At 41.5% G+C, this 19634-nt stretch overlaps 1 protein-coding gene and 1 pseudogene across 1 annotated transcript in view; both read right to left on the reverse strand.

The window, feature by feature from the left end:
* Positions 1-19634, reverse strand: part of LOC130680517 (uncharacterized) — a 634026-nt gene that overhangs the window by 383856 nt on the left and 230536 nt on the right. The window lies entirely within an intron of this gene.
* LOC130680548 (olfactory receptor 4P4-like) lies at positions 1553-2339 on the reverse strand (annotated as a pseudogene).

The following is a 19634-nucleotide window of genomic DNA, read 5'->3' on the forward strand; positions in this document are numbered from 1 at the left end:
CCCCCACACATACAGTCTGCTAAGAAGGGCTGAAGTGAATCACGTGTTCTGTGAGTTAATTTCTGTATCCATAGCATTGTAAAATGTCCTAGTCAAACACAATGAAAGGCAGATAGCCTGAATGGAAGAACTAGTAAAGACAGTCTATAAATTGCAAAGAATTTCATTATTTTTCACCACAATTTTATACTGGTATCAATGATCCAGCAGAGAGAAAAAAATTGCTGATGCCTAGAAAGACACGAGAATCCATGAAGTGATGTTAAGTGAAGTTCTTGAGAAGACAAGATGAGAAGTTTTATTTTTCAACAATACAAGTCTGCAGCTGGAGGATACAGCTCTTTTAAACAGAGGCAAACTCCATGGCGTTGCTGGTCTTCTTACCAAAAGCTACCACTTGAGTGCATTGTGTTTCCTTGGTCCTTGTCTATGTCTTCTTGAAGGAAGGAATTCAGTCAAGACACAGAACAATCTTGAGCGGCAGGAGTTTATTAAGCAAACCAAAAGTACACTCTTGAGAAGAAGGGAGAGCGGCTGTCTGGAAACCAGAAGCAGCCCTGCTGTGGGGGGTTAGGGTCAGGGTTAGGGTTAGAGTTGGTTTTTTAAATGGTGGGAAGTCCCTCCCTGCATCTTACATCATTTAAGTGACATGTTGATTGACAGCTCTAGGTTATATAACCTTCTTTCTATTGTGCAGGTGCTTACCTTTAAGTACCTAAGTGAAACCCACTGGGTTGCAGAGGGGCAAAACCACAATGTAAATATATTGTAATTTTGGTATAATGATAATGAACCCCGAGGTAGCTTCAGTCACCTTCTAGGTCTTAGTGTGCCTGCAGTCAACCTGTGTTGGTGGTCTGGAAGCCCCATTGGGCTTTTTACACCTTGTTTGGCCCTGATAAGGCAGGAGACTGAACCATAAACAGGAGACGTTTGGGTGTGTTCTGTCATCTGGTTACAAGGGAGTAGGTGGACGGAGGAGGACCTCATCCAGGACAGGGTGGGACCTGCTCCTGTCTGCCTAGGTATCTGACCCAAAGCCCCTGCTTATTGTACACCAGAGGGTGATCTTTCACCTTTCTGCTCTAATTCTGACGTGTACACTGTGCAACCCTTACTCAGCAGTCTTGGGATAACTATCAAGAATTAGATAAAGAGCAACTAGGAAGGTATGTTAGGGTATTTTTTAAGACTTTCTAGAACATGATATTTTCAGTTTTGCTTGGTGGGTATTTTAAAATGAGTCACAACACTCTGTTATTTTTCTCTTTACACCTCCATCTGTTTCAGGAAACCTCAATGATAATAACCCATCTTTACTGAATATGTCTTTTATAGCATCCTGAAAACAAATTCATATGCAAATATTTCATATCAGTAGAATTTCTATTGAACTTTGAGTTCCTCCCCAGTCCTAATAAGCTAGTTAGCTAGTCCTAATAGCTAAGTATAAGAGATATAGCACTATGCATTTTTAAAGTTTTGGTATAGAAAAGTCTTATATTCCACAAGCTCTGTAGTGAAAATCAGTGATGTCTTTCCGTTTATTTCCTTACTTTGGTACACGGCACCACAGTGTCTTCATGGTGTTCTTCATGTCCATGTTCCTGAGTGTGTAAATCAGAGGGTTGAGCATGGGAGCAATGATGGGGTAGAAAAGAGCAAACACTTTGTCTTCTGGGAGAGTAATTACTGTTCTAATATAAATAAAGAGTAAAGGAGAATAAAAAAGGACCAGCACAGTGATGTGGGAACTGCATGTAGAAAGAGCTTTGCGATGAATTCTCTGCAGAGTAGGACCTGACTGCATGCAGGATCACAGCATGGGATACCAGCAAGACCACTAAAGTCACCAGATCCATCACATCCGAATTGGCAATGACCAGGAGACCGATTCTCTTTGTGTCCATGCAGGCTAGTTTTAGCAAAGGATACACATCACAGAAGTAGTGGTCTATCTCATTAGGGCCACAGTAGGGTAAAAAGATGGCGAGAATAAACTGACCGAAGGAATGGAGGAATCCCCCAGCACAGGAAGTGGCGATCAGGCCGTCACACCTCTGCCTGCTCATGATGACTGCATAGTGCAGGGGTTTGCAGATGTCCACGTAATGGTCATAGGCCATCCCTGTGAGGATGATTACCTCTATGCCCCCAAAGAAGTGCATGGAAAAGAGCTATGTCATGCAGCCATTGTAGAAAATGTTCTTTTCTGCCAGCAAGTCAATGATTAATTTTGGAGTCATAGTAGAAGTGTAGCAAAGGTCTGAGAGTGAGAGGTAAGTCAGGAAGAAATACATAGGCTAATTAATAAGTTGACTGCAGGTGATTGAAATCATGACAAGCAGGTTTCCAATGAAAATCACTATGTGACAAAATAAGAATAGTAAAAAACAGAATTTCTATCTCCTTTTTCTGAGAAAGTCCTAGGAGAATAAATTCTGTGATGTTATTCCTATTTTCCATGATCCAGACCAGTTTGTAGCTACCTGAAATCAGAAACATTGTGAATTTTTGTTATATAAATATTTAAATATGGTGATTCTTATCATTGCTTGCTATGAGGCAGATTACAGTGGAAAGGGCTCAAATGTTATATAAAGTAGAAATTTAATTTTTATTTAGGAAGGCTTTCCTGCTTGTCTTTTTATCATTTTCTTGAAAACATTACTGGTAAACATCTTAGGTACCTGAGATGAAGACTAACATTGTAAAATACTTTGTAAATTAAAAGAAAGAATTACTTTTGCAAAAATAATATTTATGTAACCATTGTATTAACATGTATAATCGAACATAAGTGATATTATACCTCTATGGAATTGCAGAAATGGTATTTTTAGAAAAAAATCAGAAATCTCTTTGATGTTCTCACTGTATATTATTGAAAAAATATACACAGAAATGAAACACTGAGTGAAAATACAAAAAGTGCAAATACATGAAGTATAGTATGTGGAAAATGTTATATGTGAAAAATTACCTGTCATGTGTCCTATATAGAAAGGTAATAAATAGAAAAATCAACATACGTATTTGAAACCATAAGGCATTTATACTTGGCCATAATCAGTTATATTTCTCTATTTATTAATATATTTAATTTACAACTGGATTACATTTTACAGTCAACCAAAAGAATAATAAAAGAAATATGATTATCTGTATTTTTCAAAAGATTATCATCTCAAACATATTTGACACTCACCAACACATTTGAGGATAATAATAGTAGGTTTTGCTTGGATCTTAGAGTCTCACATAATACCTTACCCACTTGCATAAACCAGGTTTTATCAATGTACACAAATTGTTCAACTCTTCATAATCAGTCATACCTAAAATGTATGTTCCTTTCAGTTTCCACATTACTGTCTCCATATCTTTCATTTCTTTTCTCTTTCATTCTCATCACTTTTACTTCCTCCTCTTTCTCAATGTAGAATTAACACTATTAATATCTCTTTGGTAATAGCTATTAAACCTTTGACAAATACATTTTTTATAAGTAGAATTTCAGGCATCATTGATAAGCTAAGGAAGAACTATTGAGAAACAAGCTGTTGACCATTCCACTATATCACACCATAAATTCTTTTTTTTAATTAAAGTATAATTGGTATGCAATATTATGAAGGTTTCACATGAGCAACATTGAGGTTTCAACATTCACCCATATTATCAAGTCCTCCCCACCTCGACCCCACTACAGTCACTGTCTATCAGCATAGTAAGTTGCTATAGAGATATCACTTGTCTTCTCTGTGCTGAGTTAACATCAACCACTTCAAAGTGACAGTTTGGTATACTTTCTACTGAAAAATGAAGAGGGGGATATTCATAGTGGTCAAATAAGCCTTGTCATTCAATTAATGATTGCATTTTAGGATTTTAAAATTATTTGCAATGATTTAAAAGAATTCAGTGTGCTAGCATCCCCAAAATTAAATTCCTGTGATATATTGAAAAGAACTGAAAGTTAAATTTTTAATTATAGCCTAGTCTTTACTTCATGTTTTAACTTGTTGCATGAACTGATAGTAACTAAGTTTTCTCAACCTCTTTTCCCTCACCGATAGTCTAAAATTCTGCTTGATCTCATCCACAGGGCTTTGTGAGAATCTCTATCAGGTAATAGATCAAATCACACTTGAAAAATACAGTGCAAATGTCATTTCTTAAGTGTGCTTTCAGTCCAAAAGTGAAAAATTGATGGCATAAATAGGAATAACCAGGAAAATAAACAAATACTTTTTTTTTTTTTCTGTAGATAATTATTTTTATTGAAGGGCAGTTGACACACAGTATTACATTACATTAGTTTCAGGTGTACAACATAGTGATTCAACATTTATATACATGACAATTCTAGGTACCAGCTATCACCATACCAAGCTGTTGCAATATCTTGACTATATTCATTACATCCCATTTACTTATTATTTTACCATTGGAAGTGTGTACTTTTGTGTGTCTGTGTGTGTGAGGACATCTCTCATATTTATTGATCAAATGGTTGTTAACAACAATAAAATTCTGTATAGGTGAGTCAATGCTCAATGCATAATCATTAATCCACCCCAAGCCTTATTTTCATCAGTCTCCAATTTTCTGAGGCATAACAAACAAGTTCTTACATGGAGAACAAATTCTTACATAGTGAATAACTTACATGTTGAACAGTACAGTGGCAGTCATCACAGAAACTTTCGGTTTTGCTATTGCATTATAACTATAAACAGTCAGTTCAAATATGAATACTCATTTGATTTTTATACTTGATTTATATGTGGATACCACATTTCTCTCTTTATTATTATTATTTTTAATAAAATGGTGAAGTGGCAGGTAGATACAAGATAAAGGTAGAAAACATAGTTTAGTGTTGTAAGAGAGCAAATGTAGATGATCAGGTGTGTGCCTGTAGACTATGTGTTAATCCAAGCTAGACAAGGGCAATAAAACATCAACGTATGCAGAAGATTTCTCTCAGAACGGGGAGGTGAGGTTCTAAGCCTCACTTCTGTTGATCCCCAATTTCTCACCTGATGACCCCCCTGCGACTGTGCCTGTCTTAGGTTGTTCCTCCCTTGAGGAATCTTACCCGTCTCTGGCTAACCAGTCATCTTCCGGGGCCATACAGGGAAATGTAAAGTTGGTAAGTGAGAGAGAAGCTTTATTGTTTGAAATCGTTAGCTTTTTACTTCTTTGCATATTTATGCCCTGTAGCTTCTATGCCCAGCATTTGTCTTGAGGTGTCTTTACCACTTGGAAGAATTATGATACTCGGTAAATTTGATATGAGGCACGAATTGTATTTAAGGGTTGTAATTAGGAGGGAAGAAGAAAAGCTATAGAAGTAGCAGGCTGAAGACAACATGGGAAGATTGATTATTTCTTTGATATATCTTCTTGTAGAGTAACTTCACTATGTATAGGTTTTAAGCTACTACTTAAATTGTGCACACACCTTAACATAATAGGAGTATAGTTACATAACCAAAGCATACCTGTAATTACCAGCCATCTCCAGTGAAACCAAGAAAACGAGTTAGGCACCTTAGGCATTTGTGAAAACTTGTCTATGATATGGTAGATATTGACCAACTGAACTTGAACAGTCTGAGAGAAATCAGACAAATTAAAACAACCCATTCCTGGGGAATGTTCACATCCTTTATGTTCTTTTAACAGTAAACAGTCTGTAGTTGTAAGATTTTGGAGCGCTACAATTTGCACTTCTCCTAATTCTTGATTGAGTTCCAACAGTATAGATCCACTCAAATTTGTTGTTTTACTGTATGCACAGGCCAGCTTAGATATCTCCTTCTTCATTCCCATGGCAAGTCCAGGAACTGGTGGGAGGGGTGCATCTACAGCTGTAGCAGTGCGTGGATCTTTGTTGGGGTTTTTTGATGATCATCTTCTGGCATGAGTCTTCCAGACAGTGCTGATGTTGTAAGTTCTTTTTCATATGGTATCTTAGTTCATTTTCGGGGTAGCCCAATTAGGCTTTGATCCTCTGTATAAACACAAACAGACCCTTTGCCTACACTTTTATATGCCCTTTATACCCTTGTGTAGCACTCATTGGAAGTTACCACACAGGAATTGCCTTTTTCTTTTTTTTTTTTTTTGTTATCACTAGTCTACACTTTCATGACGAATATTATGCTTACTAGGCTCTCCCCTATACCAGGTCCCCCCTATAAATCCCTTCACAGTCACTGTCCATCTGCATAGCAAAATGTTGTAGAATCACTACTTCACTTCTCTGTGTTGTACAGCCCTCCCCTTTCTCCCATCCCACAATGCATGCTAATCTTAATACCCCACTACTTCTCCCCCCCTTATCCCTCCCTACCCACCCATCCTAACCAGTCCCTTTCCCTTTGGTACCTGTTATTCCACTCTTGAGTTCTGTGATTCTGCTTCAGTTTTGTTCCTTCAGTTTTTCCTTTGTTCTTATATTCCACAGATTAGTGAAATCATTTGGTATTTCTCTTTCTCCTCTTGGCTTGTTTCACTGAGCATAATACCCTCCAGCTCCATCCATTTTGCTGCAAATGGTAGGATTTGCCCGTTTCTTATGGCTGAGTAGTATTGCATTGTGTATATGTACCACCTATTCTTTATCCATTCATCTATCGATGGACATTTAGGTTCCTTCCAATTCTTGGCTATTGTAAATAGTGCTGCGATAAACATAGGGGTGCACTGATCTTTCTCATACTTGATTGCTGCATTCTTAGGGTAAATTCCTGGAAGTGTAATTTCTGGGTCAAATGGTAAGTCTGCATTGAGCATTTTGATGTACCTCCATACTGCTTTCCACAATGGTTGAACTAACTTACATTCCCACCAGCAGTGCAGGTGGGTTCCCCTTTCTCCACAGCCTCGCCAACATTTGTTGTTGTTTGTCTTTTGGATGGTAGCCATCCTTACTGGTGTGAGGTGATACGTCATTGTAGTTTTAATTTGCATTTCTCTGATAATTAGCAATGTAGAGCATCTTTTCATGTGTCTTTTGGCCATCTGTATTTCTTTTTTGGAGAACTGTCTGTTCAGTTCCTCTGCCCATTTTTTAATTGGGTTATTTGTTTTTTGTTTGTTGAGGTATGTGAGCTCTTTATATATTCTGGACGTCAAGCCTTTATCGGATGTGTCAATTTCAAATATATTCTCCCATACTGTAGGGTTCCTTTTTGTTCTATTGATGGTGTCTTTTGCTGAACAGAAGCTTTTCAGCTTAATATAGTCCCACTTATTCATTTTTGTTTTGTTTTCCTTGACCGGGGAGATATGTTCAAGAAGAGGTCACTCATATTTATGTCTAAGAGGTTTTTGCCTATGTTTTCTTCCAAGAGTTTAATGGTTTCATGACGTACATTCAGGTCTTTGATCCATTTTCAGTTTACTTTTGTATATGGGGTTAGACAATGGTTCAGTTTCATTCTCCTACATGTAGCTGTCCAGTTTTCCCAGCACCATCTGTTGAAGAGACTGTCCTTTCGCCATTGTATGTGCATGGCTCCTTTATCAAATATTAATTGACCATATATGTCTGGGTTAATGTCTGGACTCTCGAGTCTGTTCCATTGGTCTGTGGCTCTGTTCTTGTGCCAGTACCAAATTCTCTTGATTACTATGGCTTTATAGTAGAGCTTGAAGTTGGGGAGTGAGATCCCCCCTACTTTATTCTTCTTTCTCAGGATTGCTTTGGCTATTTGGGGTCTTTGGTGTTTCCATATGAATTTTTGAATTATTTGTTCCAGTTCATTGAAGAATGTTGCTGGTAGTTTCATAGGGATTGCATCAAATCTGTATATTGCTTTGGGCAGGATGGCCATTTTGACGATATTAATTCTTCCCAGCCATGAGCATGGGATGAGTTTCCATCTGTTAGTGTCCCCTTTAATTTCTCTTAAGAGTGACTTGTAGTTTTCAGAGTATAAGTCTTTCACTTCTTCGGTTAGGTTTATTCCTAGGTATTTTTTTTTTTGAGGCAATTGTGAATGGAGTTGTTTTCCCGATTTCTCTTTCTGTTGGTTCATTGTTAGTGTATAGGAAAGCCACAGATTTCTGTGTGTTGATTTTTTATCCTGCAAATTTGCTGTATTCTGATATCAGTTCTAGTTGTTTTGGGGTGGCGTCTTTAGGATTTTTTATGTACGGTATCATGTCATCTGCAAATAGTGACAGTTTAACTTCTTCTTTACCAATCTGGATTCCTTGTATTTTTTTGTTTTGTGTGATTGCCGTGGTTACAACCTCCAGTACTATGTTAAAAAACAGTGGGGAGAGTGGGCCTCCCTGTCTAGTTCCCGATCTCAGAGGAAATGCTTTCAGCTTCTCGCTGTTCAATATAATTTTGGCTGTGGGATTTTCATAGATGGCCTTTATTATGTTGAGGTACTTGCCCTCTATTCCCATTTTGCTGAGAGTTTTTATCATGAATGGAAGTTGAACTTTGTCAAATGCTTTTTCAGCATCTATGGAGATGATCTTGTGATTTTTGTCTTTCTTTTTGTTGATGTGGTGGATGATGTTGATGGACTTTCGAATGTTGTACCATCCTTGCATCCCTGGGATGAATCCCACTTGGTCATGGTGTATGATCCTTTTGATGTATTTTTGAATTCAGTTTGCGAATATTTTGTTGAGTATTTTTGCATCTACGTTCATCAGGGATATTGGTCTGTAGATTTTTTTGGTGGGGTCTTTGCCTGGTTTTGGTATTAGGGTGATGTTAGCTTCATAGAATGAGTTTGGGAGTATCCCCTCCTCCTCTATTATTTGGAAAACTTTAAGGAGAATGGGTATTATGTCTTCCCTGTATGTCTGATAAAATTCCAAGGTAAATCCATCTGACCCGGGGGTTTTATTCTTTGGTAATTTTTTGATTACCGCTTCAATTTCGTTGCTGGTAATTGGTCTGTTTAGATTATCTGTTTCTTTCTGGGTCTGTCTTGGTAGGTTGTATTTTTCAAGGAAGTTGTCCATTTCTCCAAGGTTTCCCAGCTTGTTAGCATATAGGTTTTCATAGTATTCTCTAATAATTCTTTGTATTTCTGTGGGGTCCGTCGTGATTTTTCCTTTCTCGTTTCTGATACTGTTGATTTGTGTTGACTCTCTTTTCTTCTTAATAAGTCTGGCAAGAGGCTTATCTATTTTGTTTATTTTCTCGAAGAACCAGCTCATGGTGTCATTGATTTTTGCTAGTGTTTTATTCTTCTCAATTTTATTTATTTCTTCTCTGATCTTTATTATGTCCTTCCTTCTGCTGACCTTAGGCCTCATTTGTTCTCCTTTTTCCAATTTCGATAATTGTGACATTAGACCATTCATTTGGGATTGTTCTTCCTTTTTTAAATATGCTTGGATTGCTATATACTTTCCTCTTAAGACTGCTTTTGCTGCATCCCACAGAAGTTGGCGCTTAGTGTTGTTGTTGTCATTTGTTTCCATATATTGCTGGATCTCCATTTTGATTTGGTCATTGATCCATTGATTATTTAGGAGTGTGTTGTTAAGCCTCCACGTGTTTGTGAGCCTCTTTGCTTTCTTTGTACAGTTTATTTCTAGTTTTATGCCTTTGTGGTCTGAAAAGTTGGTTGGTAGGATTTCAATCTTTTGCAATTTACTGAGGCTCTTTTTGTGGCCTAGTATGTGGTCTATTCTGGAGAATGTTCCATGTGCACTTGAGAAGAATGTATATCCTGTTGGTTTTGGATGTAGAGTTCTATAGATGTCTATTAGGTCCATCTGCTCTACTGTGTTGTTCAGAGCTTCCATATCCTTCTTATTTTCTACCCGGTGGATCTATCCTTTAGGGTGAGTTGTGTGTTGAAGTCTCCTAGAATGAATGCATTGCAGTCTGTTTCCCCCTTTAGTTCTGTTAGTATTTGTTTCACATATGCTGGTGCTCCTGTGTTGGGTGCATATATATTTAGAATGGTTATATCCTCTTGTTGGACTGAGCCCTTTATCATTATGTAGTGTCCTTCTTTATCTCTTGTTACTTTCTTTGTTTTGAAGTCTATTTTGTCTGATATTAGTACTGCAACCCCTGCTTTCTTCTCGCTGTTGTTTGCTTGAAATATGTTTTTCCATCCCTTGACTTTTAGTCTGTACATGTCTTTGGGTTTGAGGTGAGTTTCTTGTAAGCAGCATATAGATGGATCCTGCTTTTTTATCCATTCTATTACTCTGTGTCTTTTGATTGGTGCATTCATCCCTTTAACATTTAGTGTGAGTATTGAATGATATGTACTTATTGCCATTGCAGGCTTTAATTCGTGGTTACCAGATGTTCAAGGTTAGCCTCTTTAGGATCTTACTGCCTAACTTAGCTCGCTTATTGAGCTGTTATATACACTGTCTGGAGATTCTTTTCTTCTCTCCCTTCTTATTCCTCCTCCTCGATTCTTCATATGTTGGGTGTTTTGTGCTGTGCTCTTTCTAGGAATGCTCCCATCTAGAGCAGTCCCTGTAGAGGTGGTTTGTGGGAAGAAATTCTCTCAGCTTTTGTTTGTCTGGGAATTGTTTAATCCCACCATCATATTTGAATTATACTCGTGCTGGATACAGTATCATTGGTTCAAGGCCCTTCTGTTTCATTGTATTAAATATATCATGCCATTCTCTTCTGGCCTGTAGGGTTTCTGTTGAGAAATTTGACGTTAGCCTGATGGGTTTCCCTTTATAGGTGACCTTTTTCTGTCTAGCTGCCTTTAAAACTCTTTCCTTGTCCTTGATCTTTGCCATTTTAATTATTATGTGTCTTGGTGTTTTCCTCCTTGGATACTTTCTGTTGGGGATTCTTTGTATTTCTGTGGTCTGTTCGATTATTTCCTCCCCCAGTTTGGGGAAGTTTTCAGCAATTGTTTCTTCTAAGATACTTTCCATCTCTTTTCCTCTCTCTTCTCCTTCTGGTACCCCTATAATACGGATATTGTTCCTTTTGGATTGGTCACACAGTTCTCTTAATATTTTTTCATTCCTGTAGATCCTTTTATCTCTCTCTATGTCAGCTCCTATGTGTTCCTGTTCTCTGGTTTCAATTCCATCAATGGCCTCTTGCATCCTATCCATTCTGTTTATAAACCCTTCCAGAGTTTGTTTCATTTCTATAATCTCCTCTCTGGCATCTGTGATCTCCCTCCGGACTTCATCTCATTTCTCTTGCGTATTTCTCTGCATCTCTGTCAGCATGTTTATGATTTTTATTTTGAATTCTTTGGCAGGAAGACTGGTTAGGTCTGTCTCCTTCTCTGGTGTTGTCTCTGTGATCTTTGTCTGCCTGTAGTTTTGCCTTTTCATGGTGATAGGAATAGTTTGCAGATCTGGAACGAGTAACGGCTGGAGGAACTTCCCTTCTTGTTGGTTTGTGGCCCTCCTCTCCTGGGAGAACAGCGACCTCTAGTGGCTTGTGGTGGGCAACTGCGTGCCGACAGGGCTTCTGCTTCCTGCCCGGCTGCTATGGAGTTTATCTCCACTGTTCCTGTGGGTTTGGCCTGGTTCGGGCCTCTTCTCCAAAGTGGTGGCGTCGCGTTGAAGGGGGAGCGGCTGGGAGGCTATTTAAATCCATAAGGGGCCTCCGAGAACCCTGCAGCCCAGGGGCTAGGGTGCCCAGAAATCCCCAGATTCCCTACCTATGGATTAAGTGTCCCACCCTACCCCTTTAAGACTTCCATAAAGCAAACGCCAAAACAAAATGACCACAAAAAATAATAAAAATAATAATTTTTAAATTAAAAAAAAAAGTGGCCCCTCGTTTTTCTTTATTCTCCGGTACCAGCCTCAGGCATCTGCTCACCGGTCTTGCTGCCCTGTTTCCCTAATATTAGGGTCCCTATCCCTTTAAGACTTCCAAAAAGCGTTCACCAAAACAATACAACAACAACAACAACAAAAAAATGTTCGTTCACTTTTCTGGTGCCCTCCAACGCCAGGCCTCTGGTGCCCGCCCACTGTTCTTGCTGCCCTGTTTCCCTAGTATTGGGGTCCCTATCCCTTTAAGACGTCCAAAAAGCGCTGGCCAAAATAAAACAGCAAAAAAAAAAAAAAAATGGTCACTCGCTTTTCTGTTGTTCTCCGGTGCCCGGCCTCCGGTGCCCGCTCACTGTTCTTGCTGCCCTGTTTCCTTAATATCCAGGCCCCCCCGTGCATGCACTGTGTCTGCACTCTCGCCCAGATGGCTGGGGCTGGGTGTTCGGCAGTCCTGGCCTCCGTCTCCCTCCTGCTCTGCCTATTCTTCTCCCGCCGGGAGCAGGGCGTAGGGGCGCTCGGCTCCCACCGGGTCGGGGCTTGTATCTTACCCCCTTGGTGAGGCACTGTGTTCTCTCAGGTGTGGATGTGGTCTGGATATTGTCCTGGTCCTCTGGTCTTTATTCTAGGAAGTGTTGTCTTTGTTATATTTTCATAGATATATGTGGATTTGGGAGGAGATTTCCACTGCTCTACTCATGCTGCCATCTTGGCTCCGCCCACTCTGATTACATTTTAAACTCATCTCTAGTTTTTGTGTTAATTTTTGAGAGGGTGAGCCCCTCCAAAGCAGGACTTGTAACTTACCTTTATATACCTTTCATGCTATCTAGCAAAGGAGTAGCTTAATAAATGTTTGGTAAATTACAGAGGAAGAGAGGAAGGGAAGGAGGGAGGAAGGACTTACATTTTAACAGGTACAAGTTTGTAAAAGGCAGGATACATATCCTACTCTTTAATTGTTATCTTCCATACCTAGCACCCTGAATACATCAGACATTCAGTAACTACTTCACAAACATTCCTGATCTCAGTTAGGATCTGCACCATCTGCATTTGGGCTTAGAGTACTTAACGGCTTCTTCTTTTCGTTTTCTCCTTTCCCTCTAGAATACTTTCTTTACCCATTCACCTGCTCAAGGCTCTATTTCATTTCCTCCTTTTCTAAGAATAAATTAATTTATTGAACATATAGCCAGAGGCATAATAAATAAGTTTCTATTTAAATTTTGCTTTGTTTTACATTCTTATGTCTTATGACTATAGCACTGAGATATTGTTGCAATCTACTTATAGTGTGGAACTCTTCTCTCCCCACGTTCTGCCTCACCCGTGAAGGAGAAATCTCCCTCTAGCCATTCCACTTTCCCGGGAAGTGCTGCGTCTTGTGTGTCTGTCAGCTCGGGCTGCGGGAACAAAATGCTGGAGACTGGGTGGGTCATGCAGCAGCAATGTATTTGCCTACAGGTCCGGAGGCTGAAGCCCTTTCTGGAGGTGCCGGCCCAGGTGGTTCCTGGCGAGGACTCTCTCCCTCGCCCGCAGATGGCTGCCTGCTTGTTGCCTGTCCTCTGTCGTGTACTGGGGAGACAGTGCGCTCTGGCGTCTCTACTTCTTCTTAAAAGGACATCCTTTCTATCAGATTAGGGCTCTACCTTTATATCTCACTTAATATTATCTCCATAAAGGCCCAGTCTCCAAATATAGTTCCGCTGGGGTTGGGACCTCACCGCAGGCATGTCACGGGGACACAGATCAGGCCGAACTCCTTGGCGGCTCTTTCTCCAAGTGGAGGAGGAGCTGACTGGGGAGCTGAGAGCCTGACACAGCCATCGGGCTGATTTTTAGGTGCTGGGTGAAGATGTGAAGATGTGGGCTCCTTCTGCCCCACCTCCTGCTCCCCTGACCTTATGGTTGAGGCTCACAATACTCAGTGTTGTGCTTCTGGGCAGCACACAGGGATCGGGACAGCGAGCAGAGTCAGGCTGCCCCAGCCAGACCTGCGCTCAGCCTCTTCCTGCTTTCTACCTGCTGTTGGGCAAAACAGGCTGGTGCTGCAGGGCAGACTGTCTGTCTGTTAGTCCAAAAAGGGGCAGGAATGCCGCCCTCAGCTTGGGTCCAAGCCACGTCCTCTGATCAGATTTCATGCGAAAGCCCAGTCCTTGGGGCCTCTGAGCTGCCTGACCACGCCACTTAAATCCCCCTTCCCCCCCATCCTAGCCTTTCCTATCTCCTTTGCTGGTCTGCTTTTCTTTTCTCCGTAGCACTTTCCATCCTGTACCATTCCTCCAGATCTTCTGTCAGAACCTTTTAATACACTTTCAAATTGCTTTCTGGAAAAGGACACATTAACTGAAGGTCTAAATATTATTCTGCTGAGGAGGGTGGAGGCATATTTAGTTTAGGGAAAAATGCTTGTTAGGCATAGCTGGTGGAGAGTATGTGAAATGCTACGAAATATCTAAAACATGATTTTAGAGAGGCATTACATATAGGCTCTGGAACTGCAGCTGATGAAAGCTCTGTAGGGAAATAGTGATGATGACAGTGTACACTTATTGAATCCTTCAATATGCTGGGCAGAATTCTGAGTGATTTACATGCATTTTCTCCTCTATGTATCTCTGTGATGTGCTGACACCATTCATCCCATTTTACAGCTGAGGAAAACTGAGGTCCAGTGAGGTCAAGGGACTAGTCCTAGAGTTCATCTCAGATGGACCTTATTCCAAGGCAGTGTGCATTTTGCTCAGCCTAAGAAAAGAATATTCTAACAATTAAGGCTGGCCAGTGATGGACTGGTAAGGATTATCATGTGGTCTCTGCTCTGCTCTGAGCCTGATCTAATAGAAGCCAGGTGACCATCCGTTAGGACTGCTGCAGAAGGGAGATCGATTGGGACAACTTCTGAGTCTCTTTTCAACTGTGAGATCTTCTGCAAACTTGGGGGCAATCCTGTGGGAAAGCAGTTAGATTTGGCCTTTGTGGCTCTGTTCAGCAGATGAGCATTTCTCAGGCGTTCATATCCAGAAACGCCCAATGTCAAAGGCAGATGAATACGTATTCCTGGAAGGTCTGGGGGCAGAGCTGCCAGAAGCAAGATTTTCTGTCAAATCTGAAAACGAAACTATCTGAGCTTTATATTTTACATGCAATTATGCTTGTTTATTCTCATAAAAAGTATTTTAACTTAGAAAATCTTTTAAAAAGCAAAGACGTTCAATGCAAAGCTTAAATCCTCCCCTCTGCCCCGATAAATCTTCACTTCAGTTTGGTTCATCAGGAAAAACACACCATATTTATTTTGTGAGTTCAGAAATCCCCCACACATCACCAAGTCTCCCCTGGGGAGTGATCATCTCCGTAAGAGAAGTGAAGCAGTGTGTGGAGACCGGTGGGTGGCCGTTCCAGAGAGGCAGAGCAGATTGCATCCCAGCGCAAGGGGACTCCGAGCGCCACAGTAGCCCCTTCGTGAGGGGGACCCTCTAAGAAAGTAGTGAAGAAGCAGAGGTGGGTCCCGGGCCTGGGAAGTGACCAGAGGATTCTGCTTTGTGTGCGCTGGTACCAGCGACAATTAACTGGCTGAGATGAAAGGAGACGTTGAGTCCCAGTCTCTGCACCACTCAAAGAGGCTCATAGAGAAGCCATCAGTGCATAGGGACAATGAACGTCCTTACCGTGTACCAGGCCCTATTCACACAGCTTCAGTGTAACATCTAGTTCTTAGAGTGGCCCCTGTCATTGTTAACAGATGTGGAAACAGAGGCACAGGGCAATTAAGTAAAGGGACCCAAAGTCTCACAGGTACTAAGAGGAGCGAGAATTTGAATCCAGGCTGTGGGAGTTAGGGGCAGAGCCAGCTCTCCTGCTTACTGGCAAGTGCCTCTCTCCCTTGAATTTATCTGACTGGCAGGTGGAATCCATCCCCCAGTGCCCTGGACTCTGTGGGGAGTGTGTCTTTCCCAAGTTCAGGGCATGTCTGATATTGGTGTCTGTCATGGCCCCCAGTAGCAACATGATAACTGGATTTTGCTGTTCTCCTCTTACTCACTGTGTATTTACAACTTCACAAAAATATGAGTAGATAGTGTGCAGATGGCTGTCTGGTTTACAGTTTAAATGGCAGCCTGACGTATTGATGTGGGACAGTGGCTTCAGCTGTGAGTCCTCTCTGGGTTCCCAACATCTGTAGTGAGATGGTGAGGAATCCTCAGGGTCGCCTAGGGAATGTCGGCCCTAATGTCCCCCACTCCAGAAGCCGTGGGGCAGGAGGGGCTCCTGATACGGAGCCACACAACCACCGAGAGCTTTTCCTGGTCATAGCCGAGGATGGCTGAGGCACATGCCACAGAATCTTTCCCAGGATGCTTTTTAAATAACAAGAGGCTCTCACAGAGAAATTGTGTCACTAGAGGATTCTCACTCCTCATCTCATTTTATATTCCGAAGAGACTCACTTTTACATGAGAGTCAAATGCCCTGAGGCTTGGTGTTTTCAATCTGGAAAATTTGCCTGAGTGGCCTGAGGGTCTTACACCCTTGGTGTTTGTAGGTGACAAGGAAAGAGACATCATCTGGTGTCCTCCCAGGTGGCCTAGCAAACCTGGAACAGCTCAGAAGGAACAGTCTGCTCACCTGTTCAATTCCACATGCGTGCCTTGAGTACCTACCAGGGGGGATCTGTAGGTCGATATATGTAGTTGTCTATGTATAAATTGGTATCTCTCCATCGCTGTCTAAATAGATGTAGATACAGATCCCATGAACAAAAGTTGGCTAAAGCAGAGGGGGGTTCAGAAAGCCAAGGGGTGAAGGGCTGATTATTGTGAGTAGGACAAGAGGAGAAGGGCATTCCAGGAGAAGGTCACAATGGAAATAAGGACAGAGAAATGCCAAAGAATCGCCAACCCCAAGGCCTGGGAATTGTTCAGGGTGGCCAGTGCAGAGGGCGAGTTTATAGAGTAAGGAAGTATTTGGGGGTGGAAGGATAGATTGGGGCAGATTCAGAGGCCCTTGTTGACCTTGCTCAGAGGTGGATTGGGGGCGGTGAAGGGGTGGGAGGCTGAGGTGTGTGCAGAGGATTGGGGCCACGGGGCATTAGAATGGAAGAAATGAATGTTGAGAAATTTGTGAAGAGAATATTAATAATAATATCAACTAACATGTATTGAATATGTTCTGTGTGCCCGGCAAGGTGCTGGGTGTCTTCATTCACATTTCATACTCATAGCCAGCCAAGGAGATGAGTGCTGTAATTATCTTTTATTTTACATATAGTAACACTGAGGCTATGGAGGTAAAATAAATTGCCCAAAGTGTCAGTAAATGAGAGAGCTGAGATTCAAACCCTGGCTGTCTTATCTGAGTGAGAAGTAATTCAGAGAGGATGTTCACAGTGTCTGTTTTGTGTTTCCACAACATCTCCTGAGCAGGATGCCGGGACTTTTGGAACTCATGCATATCCACCTATAGGTCATTATAAACTGAGATGCAAAGTAAGTGAATAGGATCAAAAAAAGAAGGAAAGAAAAGCAAATGAATGAAATGCCTTGTCACCACTGTGCATCTGACTTTTGTGTCTGTTGATTCATCAATACAGTCAGGCTTCTTGGTGTGTGAGTCTACTTTCTGCATGAGCGGGAGGAAAAGAAGGTTGTGTTAGGGTATGTATGTATGGGCAGTAAAGGTGTCCTTACACAGGTGAGAGGCTCTGAAGCAGTGTATCCTCCTTGCTCCTTCCTGAGCTCCAGATCCTCTCCCTAGTGGGGATCCGGGCGTTCCCTCATGGACCCTCACTGCAGACTCCAACAGAGCATGTTCTCAGAAGTGGAAGAGCTGGAAAGCAACTCTCCCTCCAGACTGCGGCACTTCCATCTCACTAGCAGCTTGGGGCTTCCACCTGCTGGCCGAGTGGAGCCCAACAGAGATCTGAGGAGAGGGGTCCTGGAGAGACGCCCTTGGTCCTTCTCTCACATGACGATGTTCACAAGGGAAGGAAACACTCAGCGAATGTTTATGCGTCTCTGTAGAAGGAGTCAGAAAGAGCTTCTAGATCAGGCATCGTTATATACACAGCGTTCTTAAGACCATCACATAGCAGCCGAGACACCAGGCTTGCCATGACCTCTTGAGACAGGCCAGTCTGTGTCGGGGCTTGGCTCCAGATCCTAGAGTTCAGAACAGACAAGCCGAGGAAGGCGCTCTAAATCAGGGCACCACATAAACCACTGCCAGAAACCGAAACGTAGGGCTTCTCCTCGGCCACTCAGGGAGCAGTGCCGCCACTCCAGAGAGGAAGGATTGTGGCCCGTCATACCCAGGTATCTCTAGGGAGTCAAGGGGCTTCACTGATTCCAGGCTGAGAGAGTTTGAGAGAAAACCTAGCAGAGACAGCACTTTCAGGGAATTTTATCGCAAAAAATGGTGGAGGGAGTAAAGTCAGTGGAATTTCTTTTTTAAACAATGGTGAAATAATAGCAGCTGGGGTGCATACAGAGTTGCATGTGTCATTATGGACATATCTCAGAAGCGTAATGTTGAGTGAAAAAAGCAAGTGCAGAATAGAACCTACAGTGTGGCATAATTTTATTAAAAATTTAAAATGCAAAAAAAAATCCCATTATGTCTTTATGAATATATAGGTAGTAAATATTTTTTAAAGTCCTCATGGAACTGATACTATTAGCCTCAGGCGAGTGGTTGCCTGCTGGAGTGGAGGTAAGTGTATGGGGTCAGGGAAGAACACCCACACAGCATTACGTATGTGTAAGTGCTTTGCTTTACTTTTTTTTTTTTTTTAGAAAAAACTGAACAAAATATAGTCAGTTGTTAACAATGTAAAAGCTAGATGGTGGATACACAGATATTTGTTTTATTATAGTCTACACTTCTCTCTTTATGTTGACATACTTAGTAATGTAAAATAAGCAAACACAAAAATGTCATTGTCATCAACACAATGTAAAGGAATACTCTCCCACTTGGGAGATCTAGAATATAGATCTACCAGAATACTGGGTGTGGGTTATGATTTCTTAAGGTCTCTTTTTTCCCCAGTGCCTCAGTGTTGTGAAAACAAAAGTTTGTTCAGTCCAAATGTGTTGAGTGAAAGGATTATTAATCAATCCGTGTTCTGCTCTTCCCACCACAGGGCAGTGTTCTGGTTCGTATGGGTGATCATGAGAAGAGGGGATGATTTTCTGATGACTGTTTGTGGCAGTAGGATGTACCTGTATCTTTTATTTAGTGCGGTGTTGACATATGCACAAATAATTCTGGGGAGATGTTAAAGCTGTGGGCCAATGCCCAATCGAGCCACATGATCCTACCATTGGAAAACATGAAGTTTATCGTTGTGGGTTTTATTTTGTCCCTTATAAACATAGAGAAGCAGTCACAACTGTCCTTATGTGGGCTTCTGCCTCAGTTTCTCTCTAGTGTGCGTGTGGTTGGACAGGCAGTGACTGGAGAGTAATGTGATATCCAGGTGCGCAGATGAACCACAGGGAAGAGGTGCACTGCAAAAAGCTTGTTAACACTTACGAAGACGTGAATCAGAGTACGTGACTTTTTAGAGAAAACCAGAGAAAAAGCTAATGCACCCCTGTGGGGACAGATTTGGAGGAGGGTCTGGAAGGGAGAGCAGAGGCACCTCTTCCTCTTCTTTCTGTCTTTCATATTTTGTGAAGTTCTGACACAGTTGTCATATAGCTAATGGACCAATGGAAGAAAGTTCTAGAGAAGCTGGTTGGAAGGTTTTTTCCTCCAAATAATTGAATGTGTATCAGCGTAAGGGCTGCCTCGGGCAGTGGACTCCAGGAGGTTTAAGCAGATCATGGCGGAAGGCTCCCTGTCAGTGATGCCATGGG

This window comes from Manis pentadactyla, chromosome 14 (assembly GCF_030020395.1).
Source record: "Manis pentadactyla isolate mManPen7 chromosome 14, mManPen7.hap1, whole genome shotgun sequence".
NCBI classification, from domain to species: domain Eukaryota; kingdom Metazoa; phylum Chordata; class Mammalia; order Pholidota; family Manidae; genus Manis; species Manis pentadactyla.